The sequence below is a fragment of the Prionailurus viverrinus genome, chromosome B3 (genome assembly GCF_022837055.1).
Source record: "Prionailurus viverrinus isolate Anna chromosome B3, UM_Priviv_1.0, whole genome shotgun sequence".
NCBI classification, from domain to species: domain Eukaryota; kingdom Metazoa; phylum Chordata; class Mammalia; order Carnivora; family Felidae; genus Prionailurus; species Prionailurus viverrinus.
The window spans coordinates 139,228,426-139,245,685 of record NC_062566.1 but is presented as its reverse complement, the minus strand read 5'-3'; the positions used below and the strand labels follow the sequence as shown (position 1 = coordinate 139,245,685).

The 17,260-nt window shown below is 55.6% G+C and overlaps 1 long non-coding RNA gene across 1 annotated transcript; it reads left to right on the top strand.

The window, feature by feature from the left end:
• Positions 1–20: 20 nt before the first annotated feature.
• On the top strand, positions 21–4,382 carry LOC125168706 (uncharacterized). The gene is made up of 3 exons (XR_007153261.1): positions 21–225; positions 440–580; positions 3,478–4,382. It is a non-coding gene; the product is annotated as an uncharacterized LOC125168706 (long non-coding RNA).
• The last annotated feature ends 12,878 nt before the right edge of the window (positions 4,383–17,260 follow it).

The following is a 17,260-nucleotide window of genomic DNA, read 5'->3' as shown; positions in this document are numbered from 1 at the left end:
CTGCCGCGACCTGCTGCAGCCCTGAGAGGCGGGGCGGAGGGGGCCGGGGTGGGAGAGGGGCCCCGCAGCTCCCGTGGACTCCTGGGTAGACAAGGCTGCAGGGCCAGAGACACCCCACCATTCTTTTTCAGTTCGTCTGCCACTTGCCCCTTGCTGTAGCCAGACCAGCTCCTTCCTGCTCCCCTGTACTGCACCGGGTCCTGGATCAGGCCTCTGCATGCACAGGTGCCAGAACGTTCCTCCAGAGCTTTGCTGCCACGTTCGTTTTTGACACCACCTTCCCTGGCCACCTGGTCCACAGCTGCCTGCTCCCAGACGGCCCATCCCTGCCACAGCCCCCACACTGCCTGTCTGTCTCCCGCTAGATCACTGGCTGTGGGCAGGGACCTGGGTGTCTGGAGAAGGGCTCGGTCCCACAGGAGGTCTCTGTCTGCTTCAGGGGACAGGGAGCTTCCCTGCACGGCATCCTCCCACCTTAAGGCCATGGAAGATACAGAAAGCCTGAAAAAAACTTGAGGGGAAGAGCCTTTCACAGACAACTTCCATCGGTTTCCAGAAAATTCTATTACCTGGCCCAAGAGTAAGTGAGCCATCTGTTTCCTGATGTCCGTATACTGATTACAGGAAGGCTGCAGCGGTTAACGTGTATGAAAGTAATTTGCAAGTGTGTGTGTGTATGCATGAGCGTGTGTAAGTGTGTGCACGCATGAGGGTGTGTGTGTGTGTGTGTGTGTGTGTGTGTGTGTACATGCGTGCGTATGTGCAGAGGATGTAAGGGCAGCTACTCCTGGTCTCACGTCTGACTTCATCACTGAAGCAGCGAGCGGCCTGGTAGGGGGTGCGGGAAGACTGTGGTTCTGCCCCCCAGGAGGTGGCTGTTCAAGGGAAAATGAAGTCAGCCCTCCCAGGACTGAGGAGGAGAAGGCGAGCCGGGGAATGATCGTCCTCCCTGCTGCCTGGGGGCCGTGGAAGACAGGAGCTCCGTGTCCCTCCCCCAGGGAGCAAGCCCCACACCCCAGGAGAGGGAGCCATCCCTCGAGGGTGGTTGGGGAGAGAGCCCGAGGCCAGGGTCATCTCTGTCTGGCTGCAGGGAGGACGCTGGGCATGGACCCAGGGGCTGCGCATCAGGGGGAGTGTGACAGTGTTCCAAGGCCAGGAGAGCTGGCCTAACCCCAGCTCTACCCTTACTAATTGTGTGACGCCCCTCTGGGCCCCGGATACTCGATCGGCAACACGAGAAGAGCAGCACCCCCATCCCACAACGTACTCTTGTTGGGGTCAGTGCCAAAGCAACCAGCAGCCAGCGGAAGGTCCACGGGGGTGTGACCTATGACTTAATCAGGGCTCGGTCAGGGGCACCTGGGGGGCTCAGTCGGCTGAGTGTCCGACTTCGGCTCAGGTTATGATCTCATGGTGTGTGAATTCGAGCCCCACGTTGGGCTCTGTGCTGACAGCTCAGAGCCTGGAGCCTGCTTTGGATTCTGTGTCTCCCTCTCTCTGCCCCTCCCCTGCTCATCAATGTCCCTCTCTCTCTCTCTCTCTCAAAACTAAATAAACATTAAAATTTTTTTTTTTAAATCAGGGCTCAATGGACACAGAGCTGGACTATACAGATCTGTGAGCCCTGAAGCCTGCAGTGGGGACCACAGAGGTGGCCCAAAGGGAAGCCGGCAGGGGGAGAGTCCTACTGGGAGGCAGACTGGGGCCGGCATCCTGGCAGACAAATGGAAGAGACGGATGCTTGGGCACTCGGAGTCAGGCCCTCATTTTGTGCACGATCTCATTTGATTGTCCCCAGGAGCCTTGGAGGTGGGCACTGTCACCCCCATTCTAAGAGAAGGAAACTCAGTGAGGGGGGGCAGGGGATTTCCCCAGTGTCATGGCTCTGGGAATCCCAGCAAGACAGTCTGACTCCAGGGCTGGAATAGGGGAAGCAAACGTAGCAGGCGGGGGCTGTGGGTGCCCCAGATCGAGTCCCACGCTCCTGCGCCCCGCAGACCCTCAGCTCTGAAGACAGTGGTTTGCAAACTCTGAGCTGCTGCCCTCTGGGAGCATGGGACCATTTTAGCAGGTGGCTGCCGCCACCGGGAAGAAACAAAACAGGATAACAAACGTCAGGGCTCACGATGCACGGAAAGAGAAGTATTCTTTTGCGAAAGCGTTTGGTTACGCGTGCATGAAAAGTTCATCACTTATTTCATACGTAGCCATTATGCGTGCACCGAGTTGAGACGCACGATGCATTTCTTACCCCGGCCACGGTCAGCAAACTTTGAAAGCCACTGCTTTCAGCCTCTCTCTGTTCTGCAGGGGCCTCCGGGCCTTTGTTCTCCGAACAAGAACGCCAGTGCTGGGCGCAGGACAGGAGCCAGGATGTGCTAGAGGACTTCCGCAATGTGCCTCTGCCCGCACACCAATGTGGCTGGCTCGGCAGGGTGGCGGCACCACCGTGTGGGGTCTGACAGGTTGGGGTGTTGGTATTTGACTGCGATCCCACGGGGTTCCTCACCTGCAGGCTAGGGATGCTGCTGAGCTCCCCAAAGCTAGGCCTTCGAGGGCCCTCACCAGGCTGGCCGGCTCTGAGAGGCGCTGTACCCCATGTGGTCACGGGGAACAGGCAGAGTGAGAGCCTCTCCTGTCGCTGAGCCATGTTGGTGGCAGGGGAGACTGTCTTGGAGGGGGGGGGGGTGGTGGCAAAGGAATGTCAGGGTAATGATGTTGGCAGGGCCAAGAAAGGCCAGGCTGGTTGGGACGCCTGCTGGGGAAGGAAGGAGTCTGTGTTCCCTCCTGCTGGCGGTGGGCACGTGGAGGAAAGCTTTGGGGTTGTCAGATTTGTTTTTCAATCAGGTAACTCACCCTGGCTGGGGGGTGGGCTGGCCCCACGTATCTGTTAGGCCTTGTCTGAATGGGTCTATTCCCACCACAGAGACTCGGACACGGGGCATAAACCCCGGCTGGTTCCCTGCGAAAACAGAACAAATCGAGGATGGAAACAATAAAAAAAAAAAAAAAATCTCCAACACTCTCACACACCTAAATACAGCCGCGTCTGGAATCAGGCGTGAGGTTGCACGCGCGGTTGCCTGGCCTTTGTGGGGTGTGAATAAAGATGTCCCATGGTCTGGGCTGTTGAGGTGACAGAGGAGCCTGGCGGGGGCAGGGGGGAGGCTTCTCTGGTCCAGACTTTGGTTAACTTTTTGCTTTGTGAGCGAAAATGACAAATGGGTCCCCGGTAATGCTGCTGAGTGGGCCAGCAGGGTGTGTTTAAAGGAGAGAAAACATCCTAAAAAGGGAGAGGGTCCTCCAGATGGGACTGAAACGTGGTCATGGGGGCGGCAGGATGGGAGCTGGCCAGGCTGCAGGGGGCAAGGGGGTGGTGGTGGAGGGGGGCTAGGTCCTGTCTGCACAACTGACCTGTCTGCTTCATTACCTCACCGCACCTGTCACCACTGTCAGGGGGCCCCTGTGTCTTCACAGGTGACCAAGCACCTGAAGCCTCACCTTGAGATTCACCCTCCTGTCGAGCGGCACCTGCCCTAACAGAGCAAAGCTGACTGCACCTCGACTATCCTCCAGTTTTCCAAGGGTCAATGAAACTGTATTTCCTGCACCACCCCCTCCCGTCCAGTTTACAAGGTATTCCTAAAAAGCAACAGGCAACGTGTTTTTGATTTTTTGAAGCTCAAAAAATTATTTGCCAGGAACACACAAATCATTTGTTTTACTCTCTGGTACTTGCTTATCGACACAAGATCGCTGGAAGAGAACAAGGGCAAGATTAGTTTAAACACTGATTTTTTTTTTTCTTTTTTACGGCCATGGGGTTCCTGACCTCAGAACTTGTAGTTGGTTACATACTAGTTAAATATTACCATTTTGAACAAAACAAAACAAAAAAAAAACCCCAGATATTCCTTCGGCGAAAAAACCTGGTGACTCTTCCTGAGCGACGTTTATGTCAAGTGGAAGACGGTTCTAATTTTATCTGCGTTCAATAAGCAGATTAAAACAAATCATGAGGCTGAAGCTGTTTACAATTCTCTGAGCGGCTGAGGGAGAGAAAATCACCTTGAATCTAGCATTTTCTGGGCACACTGCAACAGCCAGGTCCCTCAGACCATCTGGGAAGGAATTAATTCCATCTATGTGTTAGTTTAATATGTAATTGTTTTATTTTGACTATATCTTCCTTCAGGCTATTAGGGAGGAGAAGAAAAAAACAGGAGAGCTGGAGAGAGACCACTTCCTTCCCAGCCTCTTCTTGCTTTGTGCTTTTGCCTTTTAAAGGTTTTACTTCTTCTGGTTGAAAAATGCATAAAATGTGTACTTGAGGTACCCCCCCCCCAAATTATATATTTTGAACACGACAAAATTTTAGATCCACGGCACATTTTGACAAAAATATTATTAAAAAAAATACCGTTTGCTTTCGCCCCACTTAAATTGAAATGTCATTCTGTTTATTTCATATCTTCTCATCAGTTCAGTCTGCCATTTGTTAGATGTGAGAAAGTTCTGCAGACTATTCCAGAAAATATTTGAAAAGAGTAAACAACCGATCTGTAAAATTTCCACGGAAGCACGCTTGCTTAGGTGACGGGCTCCCGGGGGACGGGCCGCGCGGCGGGGGCGCCCATGGCCTCTCCTGGCCCGTCCGAGGCCGGCTCCGCCCGAAGCGCCGGGCGCCCTCCCGCCGTCCCCGCCGCCCCGGCCCCGCGCGGCCTTCCAGCTGGCGAGCCGTCTCCCTCTCTGCGGCGCACGGGGGGCCGTGGGGAGACCCCCGCGGGGGCCGGACGGAGGCGCGCGGCCTGCGGCGTGGGTCCGGCCGCGTCCCACCTGCTCCGCCGGGGCCCCGCGCGCCCGCAGCCGCCGCCGCCGCCGCCCGAGCGCACGGCCAGGGCCACCTGGCGGACCGTCCTGAGCTCACTCTGCCGCCGGGCTTCCGTTTGGCTTCCATCTGCCTCCCCCATCCTAACTGGTTCCAGATTTGCCACTTGAGAGGCGCGGGGACTCAGCCGAGCCTCGCTCTTGGCCTCTCGGGGACTCCAGAGCGATGAACCCGCGCGAGCGCAAGGCCGGGGCCCGCTGGGGGACCGGCGGGGAGCGGGCCGTGCGGCCGGGGCTCCGAGCGCTGACTCCGCGGCCCCGGGCACCGGCCTGGCCTTCCCGGCGCGGGGCGCAGCGGAGCCGTCCGGGGGCCGCACAGCCTCCACCGGGTCGGGCAGGCTCGGGGAGGGGTCTTCAGGGCCTCCGGCCGCCATGGGGAGCCGGCGCGGCGGGCAGCGCTGCGCGCACCCTGGCTCCGAGGCCCTGCGCCCCCAGCAGCCACGACGTCCAGCCCTCCCGGGAGGGCGAGACCACCCACGCCGCCGCCGCCGCCGACGTGGGGACCCGGTTGTCGCCTAGGTCTGGGGGCGCTGCGGGTTGGGGGCTCCGCCTGGCCCCCGCAGCACCACCATCTGCCACACTGTCCTCGGTGGGGAGATCCCACGGAGAACAGCTCCGAGCCTGCCAGACCCTCAGCGCCCCGCGCCCCCAGGCCTGCCTCCGCGGCTGGGCCCCGCAGGCGCCGGGCACCGGAGGGGGAGGGCCCCGAGGGCCCGGGGCGCTGTTCCAAAGGCCAGAAAATGGAAACTGTGCGAAAAGAATCCCCAAATCCGGCCGGGCCCCAAGCCCACCAGCTTACATAAAGCCCCAGGAGCCCGCCCGCGGCCTCCCCGCCTCGGGGTGAACAATCGGCGGGCGCCCGGCCAGGCTGCCCTGGGACTGGCACCACCACCGGCCCCCTGACCACGGGCCCGGCGTGACCCCGGGAGGGGGCAGGGGTCCCGGCCTCTTCCCACCATCTGCCCCGAGAAACATTTAACTGGCCTTTAATCACATTAGCAGCCGGCCCCAATTAGGGCCGCGGGAGGGGGAGGCAGGAGGAAACCGCCGCCGTGTCACTCGAGGATAAAGATCCTTTCATGCCCTGGGCCTGGCCGTGGGCAACGCGGCGGGCGCCATCCCCAGCCTTTGATTGCCGGCGCCTGGGCCTCGCCGACGCCGCCATCTCTTTACCCGGCCCCCCCCCCCCCAGCCCCCAGTGTGCCCTCACCCTCGGGTGACCGCGTGGGGACGCAGGGCAGCGTCCGAGGCCCCGGCCCACGCCCGCGCGCCCACGCGGCGGAAGTCTGGCCCCCTGCGCCCAGCGCCTGCGCACCGGAGCGCTCCCAGGGGGCGGCGGGGGCTCGCAGAGGGCCCCGGGGACGCCAGCGCCCGGGCCGGGACCCTGGTAAGGCCACCGCCCACGGAGTAGTTCGGAGGGAGGGTGACCCCGCCACGGGCGCCCTGGGCAGGTCACCTGTGCTCTCGTGGGCCCCCTCCCGCGAGGGCCGAGCCGGCCCCGAGGCGGCTCCGGCCTCCTGGGCCCGGAGCGAGGCGCAACGGGCTCAGCAGGCCAGGCCAGGCCCAGGCCCAGGCCCCGGGCGCGGGCCGGGCGCCGCGGTGGCCGGGCTCCTGGGGGTCCAGGCTGGGCGTCCGGTCCCAGGAGCGCGGGGACCGCGGAGCTCGGGGAGGCGGGGCCCGAGCCTGGGCCTCCCGTGCGCCCTGTCGAGGGGTGAGGGGCCCTGGCGCGCGGAGCTTACCCGAGGGTCGTAGCGGGGCGCGCTCTGGACGGGCCGGGGTCGTGCGAGGACAGCGGCCGCCCGCGCCGCGGGAATGCCGATGCCGCCGCCGGGCCGAGACGCCCGGGGGGCCGCCCGGGACCCCCGCCCCACGGCGGCAGCTGCAGCCCGGAGCCGCGTGACCCCGGACCCGACCTCCGGCGCTCGGCTGTTTGTCCGCACACAAAGGAGAACACTCATATTTTTCTTTCCCGGGCGCAGACTTCACACCCGCCCCACCTCCCCTCCCCCGAGCCGCCCCCCACCTCACCCAAGCCTCGCTGAGAACCGCTTTCTCTCCGCACCCCCCCCCCTCCGGTCCCCACTGTCGAATTCCATAGTTGTATTCGAGGATGTCAGCACAGCTTAGAAAGTTTCATAGAAAGTCAGAGAGCAATTAGGCCCTTTTATTGGAGTTTCGTTGGTGCCATGGGATCTTTTAAAGGAGCGCCTGAAGCACCGAACACAATCCCATTAAGCCGCCCAAACTCCCACAGTCCTCAACGGGGTCTCCGTACTTGGGCAGACTTTGGCCGGCTCGCCGGGGTGAGCCGCGGGGGCTCGGCTGCGAGCGGCCTGCAAGCGGCCCTCTCCCCGGGGCGCGCGGGGGACCCGGTGGTGCAGGGTCGCCGAGCGCCAGGCAGTGTCCCCGGCGCCCTGAGGCCTCCGCTCCCCCAGCTGCACCGAGCGCGGTGGAGACCCGAGGCGCTTTGGTGCCCTGACCCCGCGGTGCGAGTGTTTGAATGTGTCGAGCTCCCCTGCCGGCTTCTAGACGCGGAAACTTTTACTTCCCTCCGCTCCCAAATGGATCCGCTAACGTTTAGAAAACCGGCCGGAGACGTGAACGCGTTGCCGAGAAAAAGACAACGTATGAGCAACGTTGGGGCTTAATTGAATTTTAGTGCCAAATTATAACTCCCTGAATGACCGCCCTGGGGTGAAGGGGGTGGGGGAAAAGGCAGTGAATGAAGGCAAGGCGATTCTAATGGAAATCCTGCCGTCCAGAAATGTGGTTCTGAGGCCACCCTCGCGTAGTAAGAATTGCAGCCTCCAAAGGCAGCCTAATTCCAAAGGGGTGAGGTTATCAGGCTGCCGGCTTTCATGTGGGAAAGCGGGGTTGACCCCAGCTTGAGTTGTGGTTTTGCGTTGATGTTCTTGTGTGTCATTTCTCGAAGCAGGCAGCTCTTAACGTGGAGCATGGCTTTTCCTTTGTTATAGTAGAGGGTGATTTCTCTTCTTGCCAGTGAAAATTAATCTCTTCCTTTAGAAGTCAAAAAGGAAAGAAAGCAGGTGTTTTAAAGGAATAAAGCATTTTCTTCTTAAAAAAAAAAATAGGTAGCTGGTTGTCAAAGCAAAGTGCCAGTTTTAGAACAATTAGGAGTTTGCTCTTGGTGTATCATCACAGATGTTTATTCTGTTAAATAGAAGTTCGTACCTGGTGGTTTCTGGATTCATTTTGGGAAGGGAGACTAGGTGACAGGCTCACAATTAAGGCATTATAATTCAGATGGCAATGAAATGGGCCTCCGTCACAGGGAAAATGGGCGGTCCAGGGGATCCATAAGGGGAACATTAAAAATGAGTGTGCAAGATCGAATATTTGATTTTTGAGTGGTTTGTGTTAGTCATGAATTGTTTTGAAAATTTTCTCGAAGTCGCCCCTCTTTTCTCGTATTTCGTTGCCCCTCCTGGCCCTGTGGCTGCCAGCATCAGCGACGCGACCTCTGCCCTCTCGTTCTGTGCGCACACCGCGCGGTGGGCCAGCCGGCTGTCTGTCCGCATTTCCATTGCGTGACCGCATCCGGGACTCTCGTGGCCCGGGCGGGAAGGAACAGACAGCGGGCTTCAGGACCTGCGGGTCCCAGCCTCAGTCACTTCCAGCCTTGCCTTGAAAACCTTCTGCGTCGGCCACGTTGGTTTCTTCACCGACTCTTTCTCTCGTTCTTGCCCCTCGGTTTCCCTCGCGCCCTCTGCTTCCCTGAAACCCTCTCCACCTGTCCAGACGGCACCTGTCAGACCTGGTTTCCGTCTCAGACCCTCGTTGACCTGGCCTGCCTTGGGCTCCAGCGGGAGCCGTCTCCACCACCGGGTTCTCACGGAGGGCCTGGTGACACCATCTGTCTTTCATTGTCCTGTGCTGCTTTCTCATATTGTGCCATGGCTTTGGGAATGTTTCTGGTTGAGGAGAAAACAATGAAGGCCCCTTGAGAGCAGGTATCACTTTACACATGTCTTGTTTGGGGCTCCGTCAGGAGCCAGCGCCCAGAAAGTAGGCCACCCATCCGTCAATGGGGCGTCGATGTAGAAATCAGAATCACGTTTCAGCCGGCAGGGAGGAGGAGCACAATTACAAATGCGCCCGTGCAGTTCGCCGAAGGCGCCGGAGAAAACGGACTTCTTCGTCGAACTCACAGGACCCGTCACTGGACTTTTTCAACCAACATCAAACTATTTAAATTAGATGGAATCCTGAGTTGTTTAAAAAATGAATATGACTCAGTCGGACTGCAGTAGAAAGCGGGGGAAAAACAAACAAAAGCAAATCCAGAAATCCAAACAGTTCAGTCTGCTTTGGATATTCTTTGATTTTTCCCAAGAAAAGGAGCAGATTCCTGAGAAACAGGCGAGAAATTCGAAAAGTGCCTGTCATGTCTCGGCGAAGGCACACGAGAACACGACGCCTCTGGCGGGTTACCTGCAGGCTGGGCTGTACAGGAACCCCCTCTCGGAGGCGGCCCCCACCCCACCACAGGTCCTACGTACTTCTGGAAAAGAAACAAAGTGCCTTTCCGGGGCTGTCCCTGTGTCCCCGGAGGGGCTCAAGACGCGTACCTTCTTCGGCGGCATCGGGGCTTAACGCCCATCGTGCTGGAGCACCAGTGATGGGGCTGGCCCTGAAGAAGTTGAAAAATCCCACCCTGGTCAATAGTGCAGGATGCAATTAACAAGATAAAAATGACACATGAACAAACGCACTTGTGAAACTCTTCAGGGAACAAAGAGATTAGCATTTGCGGTGGTACAGGAAGAAATGGAAATGATGAAAATAACTCTCTCGGGGTTTTGAAGGGGGAGCATTTAGCATTTCGAGTTCAGCGAAAATGTGTTCACCGTTCTTGTATGAGCAAGGTAGCACGTCTCGCCGCTTAATCAAGTTAACCGAATCAGAAGCGTGAGCGTTTAGGGGAGTGCTGTGGTTCTAAAGGGGGCCATCCCGAGAGCCTTCACCTTCAGCTGAGGAACTGGAAACTTCATTCCGGAGGATCAGCTTCTCAGCTCATATGTGCAAGTGCCAGTAAGACAATCCAAGGAAGAAGCAGGTGTACTGAACACAGAGGTGCATTTCGAGCTGTTTTAAAACTTGAAGACCTTCCTCCCTTTCTCCCCCAGGAAAAGTTTTAACAAGTGGGTGGGGTGGTCTGAGCCCTTCCCAGCCCTGAAATCATCTGACCTTCTTCTGGCTGTGTCTCTTCGACCAGGGACTTAGACGGGATGAGACACTGATCCTGTTTGCGTTATTTTCGGAGAGCGTTTTGATGTTCTGACATTACTCCCATTCAGTAGTTTAAGAAAACATGTAGATGCAGGTTCGGTTTAAACTGGTTCCCTTGGTGTCTTTCTGGGGGAAAAAAGAGAGAGAAACGGAACAAAACTACCTACTTGAGACTTACGGTTCAATACAGAATTAATGCTGGGCTTTGGGCCAGTGACCTGGGGACCAGTGCTGTGTGTTTGGGTGTTTGTGAGAGATAGCTTTGGGTCAAGGCCAGGTTTCCAGTTTTAACCCCAAGTGCTGACCTCCTTTTTAAAATTTAAAAAAAAATTTTTTTTTTTTTTTTTTTTTTTTTTTTAACCAGTTTAGATGTTTCTCTATCTTAATTCTATGCCGGGTCCCTTCTTACATCAGACTTTGGCAACACTGCTCCACAAAACGTTTGGGACTGGATATTTTCCAGAATTTGGACTCCCCCCCCCCCCCCCCCCCAATGTTAGGAAGAGAATGAGTGTGTTATGTATAATGTATATAATGGAGTGTTCCGCAGCCCGGGACTACTCCCTTATCAGAGACACGGATGTTTTCACAGCAAACATATGAATATTCACCCTAAGCGGGAACAGAGACTCTAAGCAGCTTCACGTCAGGGTCGTGTGCTAAGTGTATGAAATCAACTTTCGTTTTCGGAGCTCTTTGGAGTTTTGGACGTTTGTGTGAAGGATCATGGATTTGGATTATGGCAGGACGCCCCTGCCCCCCACTCTTTTCCTTTAAACAGAAAAGGCACCAGTTCCAGGGTCCTTCAAACCCCTCTCCCATCGGTCAGTTTTCATCGTAGCTGGTGCCTCAGTGTTGTTTTAAGAATGCTTACATATTTTTAAATAGTTCACACACACACACACACACACACACACACAAAATGGACTAAGGCCCTTGATTTAGTGGATTAAAAGCTCCCTGCACTAACACCCAAGGCTAATTTTCATGTCCTACCCTACGTAAGGACTGTCCACAGCTCCAGGGACAGTGCTAACCCACTGATGTCCGCGTCTCACCCCTCCCCGCCAGAAAAGCCTCCCTTGCTTAAAAACACTGCACACGCCTTCATTTGCCTCTGACCCTTCGAACAAAAATAAACTGCTCATAACTAATAGAACCTAGAGTCCTAAGAGGTCCTTAAAATGATGACAGTTAGCCCTCAGCATGCGGACGGGACTCCTGCACGGGGTAGAGGGTTGGGTTACACAGCCTCTACCATCGCATCCGGCTTTGACTCAGTGAGTCTGTGTGACCTAGATCAGGGCTAATAATAAACGTCTGCTGTTTGAAGAGACGTTTTGCGCAGAAATAGTGAGCATTCCCATTTAGGTGGGAATGTGATGTATATTTTAATTAGTTCTCGTTTATTTTATAAGAAAGGTCCCGAGCTGTTTGTGAATTCGAGTTGTTTGTGAATTCGCATTTGGGGCCTCTATGCGCAAATTCAACGCACACGGGCCGGGCCATGTGCCCTCGGGAAGTGTCACAGTCCTCCATCGGATGTCACACTGCTGGACACGAGGGTACGACCTATAGGAAGTCGAGTGGCAGTCATGGGACCGACCGAGGACCCCAGTGCCAGCGTTCTGTTTGCACTGACTCTTCAGGGTTCCATCTGGTGCTCAGAGCAAAGTGCTCCTGTTTTAGTAATGCACACTTTTGGGGTTCAGTATGTGTGGATTCCAGAGGTACAGGCTTCAAGGAGCTGGCAGCTTATGCTAGTAAGCAGGGAGAGACTTTGAAGGCCAGCATCCCCTGCATCTAAAGGGCTGGGGGGGCGCCCGAGGGAAGAAGCAGGTATGTTCTGAAGCCCACACCCAAGGGAGAGGCCCGGCCACAGGGAGGTTTAAACCCCCTGCAGGTGAACTTCACCCGCAGCAGGGGACAGAGGCCCGTGGCAGCGTCCCATCTGAGCATTTCTCGTACTTGCTCCTCTTCCCCTGGAGACCTCAGGATGTTTGCACAGCTTTTCACATGTGGAGGAACCCTGCTTCTCCAGGACACGCCGATGGGGTGATCTCTGTCCCTAATACCTCGCCGGATTGCCGCAGATGAGTTCAAGTTCTGCGCACTTGGGTGGGCCTCCACAAAAGAGAAAGGCCGAGGGACAACTTTCCAACGTTTCCCATGCGGGGATGTTGGAAGGTTTTGCTTCACACCTTCAGGATCTCTGTGTTAGTACTGTCTTTAGCTCCTTCACTCAGTAAACGTTTACTGAGCATCCAATAGGCCCGAAGAGCTGACCCAGGCACTGCGGTAAATGAGGGGCTGACAGGCGAGGCTTCTGCCCCCCCCCCCCCCCAGGGGTTTACTGTCCGGCCGGGGGAAGACTTTCAACAACAGCAGCGTGCAACCCAGGCGTCTTTTTAATGCCTGCTGCTGTGTTTGCTGCTTGGAAAGGAAAGGAGCCTTCGGCAAACGTCTCCCGGAACTGTGCCATGTGCCGGGTGCCCTGTGAGGTGCTGGGGAGTGAGGGAGGGGGTCCCCATCTCCAGCGAGTTCAGGGCCTGGTAGGGAAAGATGGCAAGGCTGTATGAGTGTTGTCACCGGTAGGAGTCTTGCGGGGGGGCACGCCTGCGGGGGGCGGTCAGTGCTGTGCACGGGGGGATGCCAGGAGGAGGGAAGGCTGGCCAACAGCTGGTCTCTCCAGGGGGACAGTAAACCCTCACTGGGGTTGGGGAGTGGGTGTGATGGCAGTGGAGAGGGGCGGTGGGGAGGTGGGGGGGGGCGTGCGGCCGGGCCGGTTCTCCACCCCTCCCCTCCGTTGGCCTGTCCTTGCTGAGTTACCTGCTCCCGCATGACGAGGATTCGGAAGGTTGAAGATGTCCCGTCGAAGATGTTCTACTAAATTTAATTCCTATTTTATATGCAATGTTCCGCAACATGAGGTATAATTTGACATCTCTTAAAGAACAGTCTGATTTCCCAAATGTAGCCTGGGTGGCTGCTTCGGTGTCACATTAGCTTCCTGTTGAATAAAGATTTCGAGCGTGGAGTGCCAAGAAGCGGTAGGGACACGGGTCCCTTTTCCAGGACACCAGTGACCCGAGCCGCGGATTCGCAGTGCAGCTTGAATCTCCCCAAAGGCGAGCAGTCAGACAGCTAAGCTTGGGAGCCCCTTCCCTGGCCGGTTGCAAGGGCAGACCTCCCCTCCCTCTGCTCCCGCGTCTGGTCGGGGCCGGAGGGCTGGCCTGGCCTGCTGGTGCTCTCACGTTGGATTCCATTTCTGTGATTCGGAGGGAGGGGCGAGCGTGTGGACACGGCTGGTCCCTGGAGTCAGCGGGCCAGCTGTCCCCGAGGGGGATCAAGTGACTGCGGCCCCTGAAGCTGGTTTTCGGAAAGTTTCCTTACCACCCCCCCCACCCCCCCGCCTCTCGCTGGAGCTGTGGGTGCCCTCGGTGGCCGAGCAGCTGGTCAGGAGGCGGTGACCTCTGGCGGGCCTCGCACTTGGGCCCCAGGAGATGCCTGCCTATACGGTGACATGAATTTCTGGGCTCAGCCAAATACATTTTCCTCTTTCTGTCTGTCTGTCCTTTTTTTTTTTAATAGAGCAATGAGTTAGAAACGAGCTGTTCGATTCAACTGTTTTTTTTTTTTTTTTTGCCTTCTCTTAAATTATTATTTTTTTAAAATGTGATAGAAAAAAATTTTTTTTTCTTCTGGGCAAATTCTTAGGATTTAATTGCACTTAAAATTACGGAGCCTGTCAGAGCAAATTGCAGCTAGCATAGTTTTACCCGAGGAAACCAGTCCTGTGATTGTCACCACCGCCAGGCTTCTGAGAGAAAAGTTGTGGGCAGGACGATTTAAAGTCTGCACGGTGAACCACACCTCAAATCAGTATTCAGCACCCAGCTCGTCGCGCTGAAAGGCAGGCCCAGGTTAGCAGCCATGATGTTGGAGGAACCAGGCTGGGATTTTTAAGGGAATCCAGAATTCCCCTCCTGGAAGAAGAAGGAGAGATGTCTACCCCACTGATTTTTAAGTTAAAGCGGTGTGAGTTAATCTGTAATTTCCCACCCCCCCCCAAAAAAAAAGAGCAGTCAGATGGCTTATTAAAAATAGGAGAGCAGAAACAGTATTACCAGCTTCATGTAAAGTTGGATCTGCTCTTGGCTCAGTGGGCTCCTGCCGATTCCCGGGGAGCAAACGGAATCGCTGCGCATCACGTATGAGCACAGCCTTTTCTTTGACCTTGAGATAAGGGACCACCCTCGGGGTCTGCAAAGCTCACGTGTCCTCTCCCTCCCCCGAAACACTTCCTTCTTTCCTCCATTTTTTTTAAACATGGAGTTTTAAGATTTGATTGATTGATTTTAAATTTTATTTTAATTCCAGTGTTGTTAACATTCAGTGTTATATTAGGTCTTCCTTCCTCCACTTTCGATGAGTGAGCGTCTAGTGCTGAACGGATTTAATCTTGTGAAAGGCAGAACTTTCTGGAAGATACAAATTCACCTGACTTCGATCAGATAAAAGATAAGGTGAGACCGGACTTTGGTCTCTGGGGACAAGAGAGGACATAGTTTATATTTTTCCTTCCTTCCTTCCTTCCTTCCTTCCTTCCTTCCTTCCTTCCTTCCTCAGCACTCACACTGACCAATAATAAATCTCATCCAAATGATTATGTTTTGATTAATTAATTAATTTTGTTTCAGAGAGAGAGAACAAGAGCAGGTGGGGGAGGGGCAGAGGGAGAGAGAGAATCCCAAGCAGGCTCCACGCTCAGCACAGAGCTCGATGAGGGGCTCAATCCCACGACCCTGGGATCGTGACCTAAACCCAGATCAAGCATCGGATGCTCAACGGACTGAGCCGCCCACCTCAGTCAAGCAACCGTTGAATCTATAAAGGATGGGATGTTGTCTCTCTGTCATTCGGAATCATTTTTAAGGGGACTGCATTGAGTCCATCAATCATTAATATAGAATTCATCCATATTTTTTATGTAGGTCCCTATAGATCAGCATTGGCTGAGGAAGAGCACCCACCTTATGTGAAAAGTGCGGACTCGTTTCTGCCCTCTGCCATCGTGGAGAAGGTTTGTTGCGCAACGGACCGCTTCCCTAAGGAGCAGGGTGCTCGCCAAGAACCTACGAAGAGCATGGGCGTGGAGGCTGGCCGCCCGGGGTCCGGCCCCGGGATTCAGCTTAGAGCTGGGATGCGCCGGTCACTGGGCGCCTGCACCTGCGTTCCCTCATCTGCAGTGGCTGTGGGCGTCAGCGTCCTCATCCGAGCTGTTGTAGGGACGAACCCGCGGACCCAGGTAAGGTCCTCCGCGCGGCGCCTGACACGTCGTAGAGGGTGTGATGTTGTGATCAGTCGTTACGGAGAAGACGGGATTTTACAAAAACAAAATTAGAAACGCTGAGGACTCTGGATATTTGTCTTGAAAGTGATGTGTACTTTGCTCTACTGCCATATTAAGAATATTAGCCTGGGGCGCCTGGGGGGCTCAGTCGGTTGAGTGTCTGACTTGGGCTCAGGTCGTGATCTTGCGGTGCGTGGGTTCGAGCCCCACGTCGGGCTCTGTGCTGACAGCTCGGAGCCTGGAGCCTGTTTCGGATTCTGCGTCTCCCTCTCTCTCTACCCCTCCCCTGCACATGCGCTCTCTCTCTCTCTCTCTCTCTCTCTCTCTCTCTCTTTAAAGTGAATAAAATTTTAAAAAAATTAGAAAAAATATTCTAAGAATATTAGCCTGTTACCTGTCGTTCATGTGATTATGTACAACCTCAATATGTGAGTCCTGATGACGTTTAAATATCTGTTGCCCGTGAACGCCGTGGGATCACTAGTACGTGTGTGCTCGGAGTGCATACGCCTCAGACGTTCTGCAGGCTGTTGGGTGGCAACAGTAGGGCTGGTATCAGCCTCGTGTCCCTACAGCTAATGTGAGCAGCGACACGACCACATACACCGCCAGTGAAGTCGGAAGGCTGTGTGCGGCGCGAATGGGCCTCTCCGTTGGGCCACTGTGTACTCCGCAGCGGAAAATGGGGACCTCAGAGGCTTGTTGTCCTCTGGTGCCATTGGGGATGTGGGAGGAAGGCTTCCTTCCTCTTCTTCCTGGCAGAAAGGGGCATCCAGGGCCCCCGAGCTGGCTAGTCCCGCTGGTGCACCTGGCAGGCAGAGTGCCGGGGTCAGGCTGGTCCCTTGCACCGGAAGGCACGAGCAAGGTGTGAGGGAAAGGACCAGAGACGACCTTGTCCAGGGGCCTCGGGCACGCCTCAGAAGCTTCTAAGGCTCCCGTTCCTTCTGTTGTGTGAAGGCTAGCTAATGTCACCAAGATGAGCTGCAGGGACCTGCCCTCCCTCTTTACAGGCAGGGCGGGGGACAGACATCACTTGGTGTCATAAGAGCACGTCCCAGCTGAGAAAGAGGCAATTGCTTTCTGGAGCGGTTTTCTTTTATAAATGCCTCCAGCTTTTACAAAATGCAGCAGGACCTCCGATGTCAGTCGGTGATCATGTGAGCGGGCGTGTTTTGTCCAGTCCTGCCTTTCACAGATCTGTGTTTCTGGGTGTGTGGTTTTTCACAAACAGCTTCTCCCACCGTGCAGCTCTGTTCAGAGAAAGGGAAAGCCAGGTTACACCCTGAATCGTTGCCCCACATAAAGGCCCTTCCAACTTATATTAAATAACAGCAAGAGGGAAAAAAAAGACAGAGGATTCCCTACCCAATTCAGTCTGGAAAACTGAGCTAGATCATATAGTGAATGTGGTGCATCTTTATTCGTTGAGCTTCAAATAGGCTCAGTATTAAAATATCTTGGGGCTCCTGGGTGGCTCAGTCGGTTAGGCGTCCGACTTCAGCTCAGGTCATGATCTCTCAGTCTGTGAGTTCGAGTCCTGCATCGGGCTCTGTGCTGACAGCTCGGAGCCTGGAGCCTGCTCCGGATTCTGTGTCTCCCTCTCTCTCCGCCCCTCCCCTGCTCATGCTCTGTCTCTGTCTCAAAAATAAATAAATACAGGGGCGCCTGGGTGGCGCAGTCGGTTGGGCGTCCGACTTCAGCCAGGTCACGATCTCGCGGTCCGTGAGTTCGAGCCCCGCGTCAGGCTCTGGGCTGATGGCTCAGAGCCTG